Below are 7126 nucleotides of genomic sequence, written 5' to 3' on the forward strand. Positions count from 1 at the left end.
AGGACTCTCCACCCCATCACCGATGTCATTCGCGGTGGCTGCAGAGGTCGGCTTCAAGAGCATGGTTGTCAGACGTCTCTGGCGCAGGGTTGGCATCTTGGTTCAACAGTGTTGACGTACATTCATGCGGTCTACTTATATCATGCTAAGGGGGGGGGCTTCCTCCAGCACACATCGAAGGTCCAATGAGAAAAGATTGGAAAAGCAAAAAGGGGCGTGGTCTACAAAAATAAGGTTTTTTTCACCGCTAATGTGTCTTTCCAATTTCGACACTCGCGGAAAAGGGAGTCAAACTTGTCCTTCATTTCTTCCACCTTGCTCACCCAGGATTCGCTCGGCAAAACTAACACCGGTCTAAAAACACCGCATTCTGAATTAAAAGACTCCAAAACAAAGTCCTCTTGACCCATGCGCTCCCCGGAGGAGCGGAAGCTGGCTCGGAAGAACCACCGACTTGAGGCGCTGGTTTTTGACTGCCATATAGCGCTGTAACGAGGGATTCTTTGGCTCTCTGTAAATAATTCCCTTCTCGATCGTTTGGCTGGAGTAGCGAATGCCTGATCATCCTCTTCTTTTTCTTCTGCTTCTTCTTCTACCAGAGAATCCCGCTCAATCTCTGAGCTGCTGCGCGGCACCACCATTTTTAAGACAGCCCAGTCTCCTGATGTCAGTGAAGCGACATTCGCTAAAGGCCCAAAACTTTCTCCATCGCACGCCTGGTACAGGCAGAGCTCACCGGTTTCATACTTGAAATAATATCCCCAGCTTCCACGCACTCCGTATGCAGCAAGAGACCATTCATCCCGCAGAGATTTGAATGAACGCTGCTGGACCCGCTGGACATACACAGTACTTTTTGCAGGAGCTCGAGGAATTAAACCGTTGTCCTCATAGACGGTCACTGCCGTTTCGCTAATCACAGACGGCGGCGGTGTAGCATTCAGTCTGATTCGATTCTCTTCATTTGCCATATTGCAGGTCCAAAGAGCTGATTCTCTTCTCTGTTGCTCCATTTCTTTTTTCTTTTCCTTTTCTACCCCAGTAAGTAAGTAAGGGTTCTTTTTTTTTTCCCTTCCCCCCCGGACCCCTCTTTATACCTCTAGACTCGTTCGGACATGCCCCTAACATGTCCAGGCACACCGCCCAGGCATGACGTACGTCCAGAAGACATGTCCGGGCATGTCCAGGCACACCGTCCAGGCATGCCGTACGTCCAGAAGACATGTCCGCCCAGGTATGACGTACGGACATACGTCATTTCCGGACATCACGTGGTCTAGGGACCGCCGCCGGATGACCTCACTTCCGGACATCACGTGGTCCAGGGACCGCCCACGGATGACGTCACTTTTAGAGCCACGCCTGGGAGGAGGGAGATGACGTACGGACATACGTCACTTCCGGACATCACGTGGTCCAGGGACCGCCCCTCACCCAGGTTACGCCCACTTATGACGTGGCACACGCTGATTGGGTCACAGAGGGGGAGGGACTTTCGGTTCATTAAGATACGCCTACTTATGACGTGGCACACGCTGATTGGATCACTGAGGGGGCGGGACTTCCGGTTCATTAAGATACGCCCACTCGTGACGTGGCAGCTTCTCATTGGATCACAAAGGGGAGGGGCTTCCGGATCGTTAAGCCACGCCCACTTGTGACGTGGCAGCTTCTCATTGGATCACAAAGGGGAGGGGCTTCCGGATCGTTAAGCCACGCCCACTTGTGACGTGGCAGCTTCTCATTGGATGACAGGGGGTCATAAATCATTTTTGACATAAAGTGGGTCCCTTCTTTATTGACATGCTTGGCACCGCATTAAGTAATAGTTCTGGGGAAAACAAAGAAAAGGGTACCAGAAATAGCCCAGATGTGCTTTATTTAAAAAAAAAAAAAAAAAAAAAAGCTTGGATAAAGGAAAATTCCAAAAACAGTATTTGAGTGGGATAATTACCTAAACTTGTAAATAGCCTCTGAAATTTCTAAATGTCTCTTTCTTGGTTTTCAATTCACACATATATTTGTCGGAAACCAAAAAGAAAAAAACAGAACTGACCTTATTTTTGAAGCAGACTAGGCAGCTTACCTGGGAAGATAAAGAAGTGCGCTCTGACCACTGCAGTCACTGCAGCGTTTGCTTCAGTCCTCTCCATTCATCCGCTCTGACGCGCCAGATAACTAGCGACACTGTCTAACGGGGTCGGCTTGATCCATTCGTGAACCAAGGGGGCTTCTTTTTGCAGGGAGGTGAAGCGCAGCATTTACCAGAGCAGCAAAAATGCAGAAAAGCTCGTTACTTTACTTGTTTGCCTCCTCTTTAACTTGTTGCTTTTAGAATGAAATATTTCCATTTAATTATATCTTCATTATTGGTATGCTGTACTCTGTCTCAAATAGTTAATCATGATGAACTGTGGGGTTTTTTTTTGTTGTTGTTTTTCTTTTTCTTCTTCTTAATTAATTTATTTCATGCGGAGGTGACATTTTTTTTCACACACACACACACACACACACACACACACACACACACACACACACATATATATATATATATATATATATATATATATGTGTGTGTGTGTGTGTGTGTGTGTGTGTGTGTGTGTGTGTGTGTGTGTGTGTTTTCTTGACAGAAAAAAAAAATGTCACCTCCGCATGAAATAAATTAATTAAAAAGAAGAAAAAGAAAAACAACAAAAAAAACACAGTTCATCATAATTAACTATTTGAGTTATAAATATATATATGTGTGTGTGTGTGTGTGTGTGTGTGCACTATAGCAAAAATCAGGCATCCAGTTCGGACTTTGATTAAAAGCTCAGAATGATGGAAGATAATTTCCCAATTAAGAACTGACACACGAGACAGATCACAGATCTTTTCATCTCAGGTGTATTCCAAGGACAAGTGGCTGATGGGAAAATAATGAATTGAACTGTCCTGACTGATAATAAATCCTTTTATGCTCCAGATTTATTTTGAATGCTTTGATGTAAGGTAAGGTAATTATGTGGCTCAAATCATCGTAATATTTCTGAGGATATTTTCCAATATGAGTTTCACAATGTAAATAATGCAAAAATGACTAGTTTTCATTCATGACTGCAACGTAAATTGGAGACACCCCTGTGCGTCTGTTGTCATTAGGCTAACTTCTGATTTTCAGTTCTGTGGATGGTGTGTGTGGTTTTGTTTATCACTGCATGTATGTGCATGACATGTGGTTTGCTTTTTGTGTGTCATCATTCAAGGACTCCACGAGATTGTGTTACTCATTTCATTCCTGTACCAGAAAGTTGCTAGACCACCTTTAATAGTTTTTTCATACCGATTTTGGATAAAGTTCTCAGTCTAAATGTGTCCCATGTGGGGTTTATCCACCAGCTCTCAGCTTGTAACAACCGTTTACAACCACCTTGACAAATCACCATCAAGGAAAATGATATTCATTGCAATGAAGGGAACACCAGAACAGCACTTTGATCTTGTAAATAAAATATTCAGCACTGTGGCTTCACAGCAAGAAGGTTGCTGGTTCAATCCTCTGCTGGGGTGGGGCTTGAACAGTGGCCTTTCTGTGTGGAGTTTAGATGTGTATGCGTGGGTTCACTCTGGTTTCTCCAACTTCCTCCCAACATGCATGTTAGGTTAATTGGCTACTGTAAAAATTGGCATAGGAGTGAGTGTGAGTGGTTGATTGTCTGTGTGTGGCCCCGGTTTGGCATGGTGGTTTGCCAAAGCTGTCCAGGGTGTACCCCGCCTTTTACCCAAAGACTGCTGGGATAGGCTCTAGCTTCCCAGTAACTCTTCATCGGATTAAGCGGTTCCGATAATGAATGAAAATTAAACCCTTTAACCCACTGAAGTCAGGATTCAGAATTATATTTTTTTCCTTTTTTAAAGCACAAAGATCAGATCCCAGGCGGACCCAAATCCTTCATGACACTTCATAATGAGGTTGAGTGTGTGTGACTTCCATTTCTCTGGACGTTTGGGTATCCTGTTGAAACAATGGTTCTTCTTCTGAGGGTTGTCCTCCCAGACCTGGATCGGGGTTTCAGCCAAACTCAGTGCTGCGACATGGTGAACAAGATAGAATGTGACGATGGATCTGAGGATACTGGTAATGGAAGTCAGGGTATCTCGAAAGCACACTGTGGTATGTGCAGGATATGCCTGCCCAGACCCTCACTGACCGACTGCCAAACCACTGATTCGGGAGGATGTTGCAGGCAGCAGAAAGTTCTCCACATCTTTAGATTCTTTCACATCTGTCCCATGTGTTCAGTGTGAACCTGCTCTAATCTGTGAAAGCACATTGCGACAATGGTGAATCGGCCAATCCTGGTGTTGTCTGGCAAACTGTCAGTGACTCAGTATGTGGCTTTCCATCTGGTTGTTCCTTCCCTGTTTCTTGTTTGATCTCAACCTTTTGTTTCTTGCCTGATTTTTGTGTTTTACATGTTTTTGTTTCTTCTGACTGGATGTGGATCTGCCTTTTTGCCAGCACCTTGCAAATTAATCCTGATATACTACATATGTTCAGTCCTGGTGTGGTTCAATAAACATTGGTTATTAGACTTTTTTTTTTTTTTTTTTTTTAAGTGCTCTTCACTTCAGTCGTCATCTTCTTATTTCTGTTGTCGATGCAAAAGTTGTTTCATGGCTTGTTGATCATGATTTGTCTTTTTTTAAATTGAAAGGTTATGGGGAAGTTTTTACTGATCTTAAATGGGAGAAATGGCCATTAAGTGCAATGTGCAGTGCAGTTTAAACTCCTCTTTTCCAGTTTGAGTTATGTGTTGCATAATGTAAACAAGACAGTAGAGGAATACAATGAAAAACTGCCAATTCATTTTTGCTTTGTTAATCAATTGTTTGCATTCTTATAAGAGGCATTCTGTTGTCAAACATTGTCTGTAAAAGCTGCAAATCTTTTGCAGTGACAGCATTTAACATTATTGCATCCAAGCTTTTTTGCATGTCTACACTGGGGTTGTAGAGCTCTCCTATTGTGCTTCAGGCTTTTGAGGGTGGAAGTCTCTGCCATCATTCTTGTTTTTAGTGCCCTCCACTGCTATGAAATGAGATTCGGCTTCAGGCTGTGGCTGCAAAATTCCCAGATATTATTGCTCCATGTCAACCATTTCTTTACCACCATGTTTTATATCATTGTCATGTTGAAAAGTCAAATGCTGCCTTAGGTCTTTTTTTTTTTCACAGTGCCTGATGTTTTCCCAAATATATATATAGAATTTTCATAACTGGGCAGCAGTACTTTTTTCCATTAACTGTCTGAGATCTGAGGAGTAAAGCTATCTTGTTGTATCTAAACAATTCTGGTTCCAACATTTCACTGTGCTATGTGTATGGATCGATGCCGAGTGAAAGCTCACACCATCAAATAGGAGTGTTTTTGAAGGTAGCTAAATGCTCAAATGAAAACATCTACATTTTTAGACCTACTGGAGTCTAGAGAAGAAAACCTTTAGTGCTGAATGCTGAATATGCACTGCATAAAGGAGCATAATGCATAAAAATATATTAAACATAATTGTGAGAAGATTTGAATTTATTCTAATAGTTTTAAATTGCATATTTATGGTAGTACAGGACAGAAAAACTGAATGATCAAATAATCATTCAGCAATTACCACGTTGTATGAGCATGAATAATTTGTGTCCTTGTTGAAACGACTGGATTATTATGGTCATAACAGTTAACACAATAAGTGTGATTGTAGAACTGTTAACCCAATAAAGACACTTTATCTTGATTATTACAAATTATTAAAGACATTTTCCTGGTCGAGTGTTTGGGATCATTTTATTACATGACGCCCTGTTAGGAGTAACCCAATCAAATTCTATGAATTATTTGTCTCTTATGTGCTTATTTGGACAGGAAACAGGTTTTATTCCCGATGCCACATACACATAACATGTTAAAACTGAGACGTATTTCACCATTTCATGGGAAATGTTTTCTTATTTTGAATATGAAAGCACATCGCCAAGAAAGATGGAAAATGGTGTTGAGCATCCAGACGCTTCTCCAACCATGCTGTTGTGAAGGATGCGGTTGTTGGTGTGCAGTGTTTTCTTGCTAAAATGTAAAAGGCAATCCCAGAAGCAGATTATACTCTTTAAACCTCCATGTAATTTTTAGCATTGATGAAGCCTTCACATAAGCTGCCCACAGCAAAGCCCCTAATGCAGCCCCATACCATCAGATAAGCATTTTTTATAACTCTGCACCAGTAACAAGCCAAATGCAATGTTGGTCTCTCTCCTCTTTAGTCCAAGGGACTGTGTTTCTGATTTCCAAAATAGACCATCACATTTTGATAACATCTGTCAACATTTTTTTCTCTTTGCCTTAGACGGTTGTAAATGAACTTCCCCCGCAGGAGACAACAACATTTCGAGATTATGTTGCACGATAGAGCCCAAACCCTTATAACAATGTATGGAGTTGATTGTGCACATTGACGGTTGTTTCTAGACGTGTTCCTGAGCCTGTGTAGTGATTTTCAATAGAAATAGCTCCTTTTCAATGCAGCACTACTGGGGGCCCAAACATTATGCAGCTAGATCCATTTTTGACCTTTATCCCCAGCCCAAAGAGATTCCTCCCAATTCTCTGAACAGTAGATGGTGACATCTTCAAAGTCTTTGCAATTTTACACTGAGGGTCTTATTTTTAAAAGCAGTTTGTCACAAATTGCTGAACCCCTGTCTATCTTTACATAATTATGAGAAGCTCTGCTTTTTTTAAATGCATTCCTATCATTAAATTAAAAATTAAATGATATTGTTCATGAAATAATAAAATGTCTCCGTTTCAACATATCAGACTGGGAATAAAATACGGGTTGATGAGATTCTAAAATCAATGCATTCTGTTTTTATTTTTATTTTATACACATCACAACGTTTTTGGAAGTGGGGTGCATCGCTTCAAGTAATATGCAAATTTCACAATGACTCATATTTTGGCCCAGTTCTATGTTGTCTCTGTGAGACAAAACTCTACTCATATATAAGTGCATTTTTTAATTATTGTGTATGAGGAACCACCAACTCAACTCAACTTCATTTAAAAAGCCCATTAAAACTACCATTA

Source organism: Telmatherina bonti, assembly GCF_933228915.1.
Source record: "Telmatherina bonti genome assembly, chromosome: 2".
In the NCBI taxonomy this organism is placed as follows: Eukaryota; Metazoa; Chordata; class Actinopteri; order Atheriniformes; family Telmatherinidae; genus Telmatherina; species Telmatherina bonti.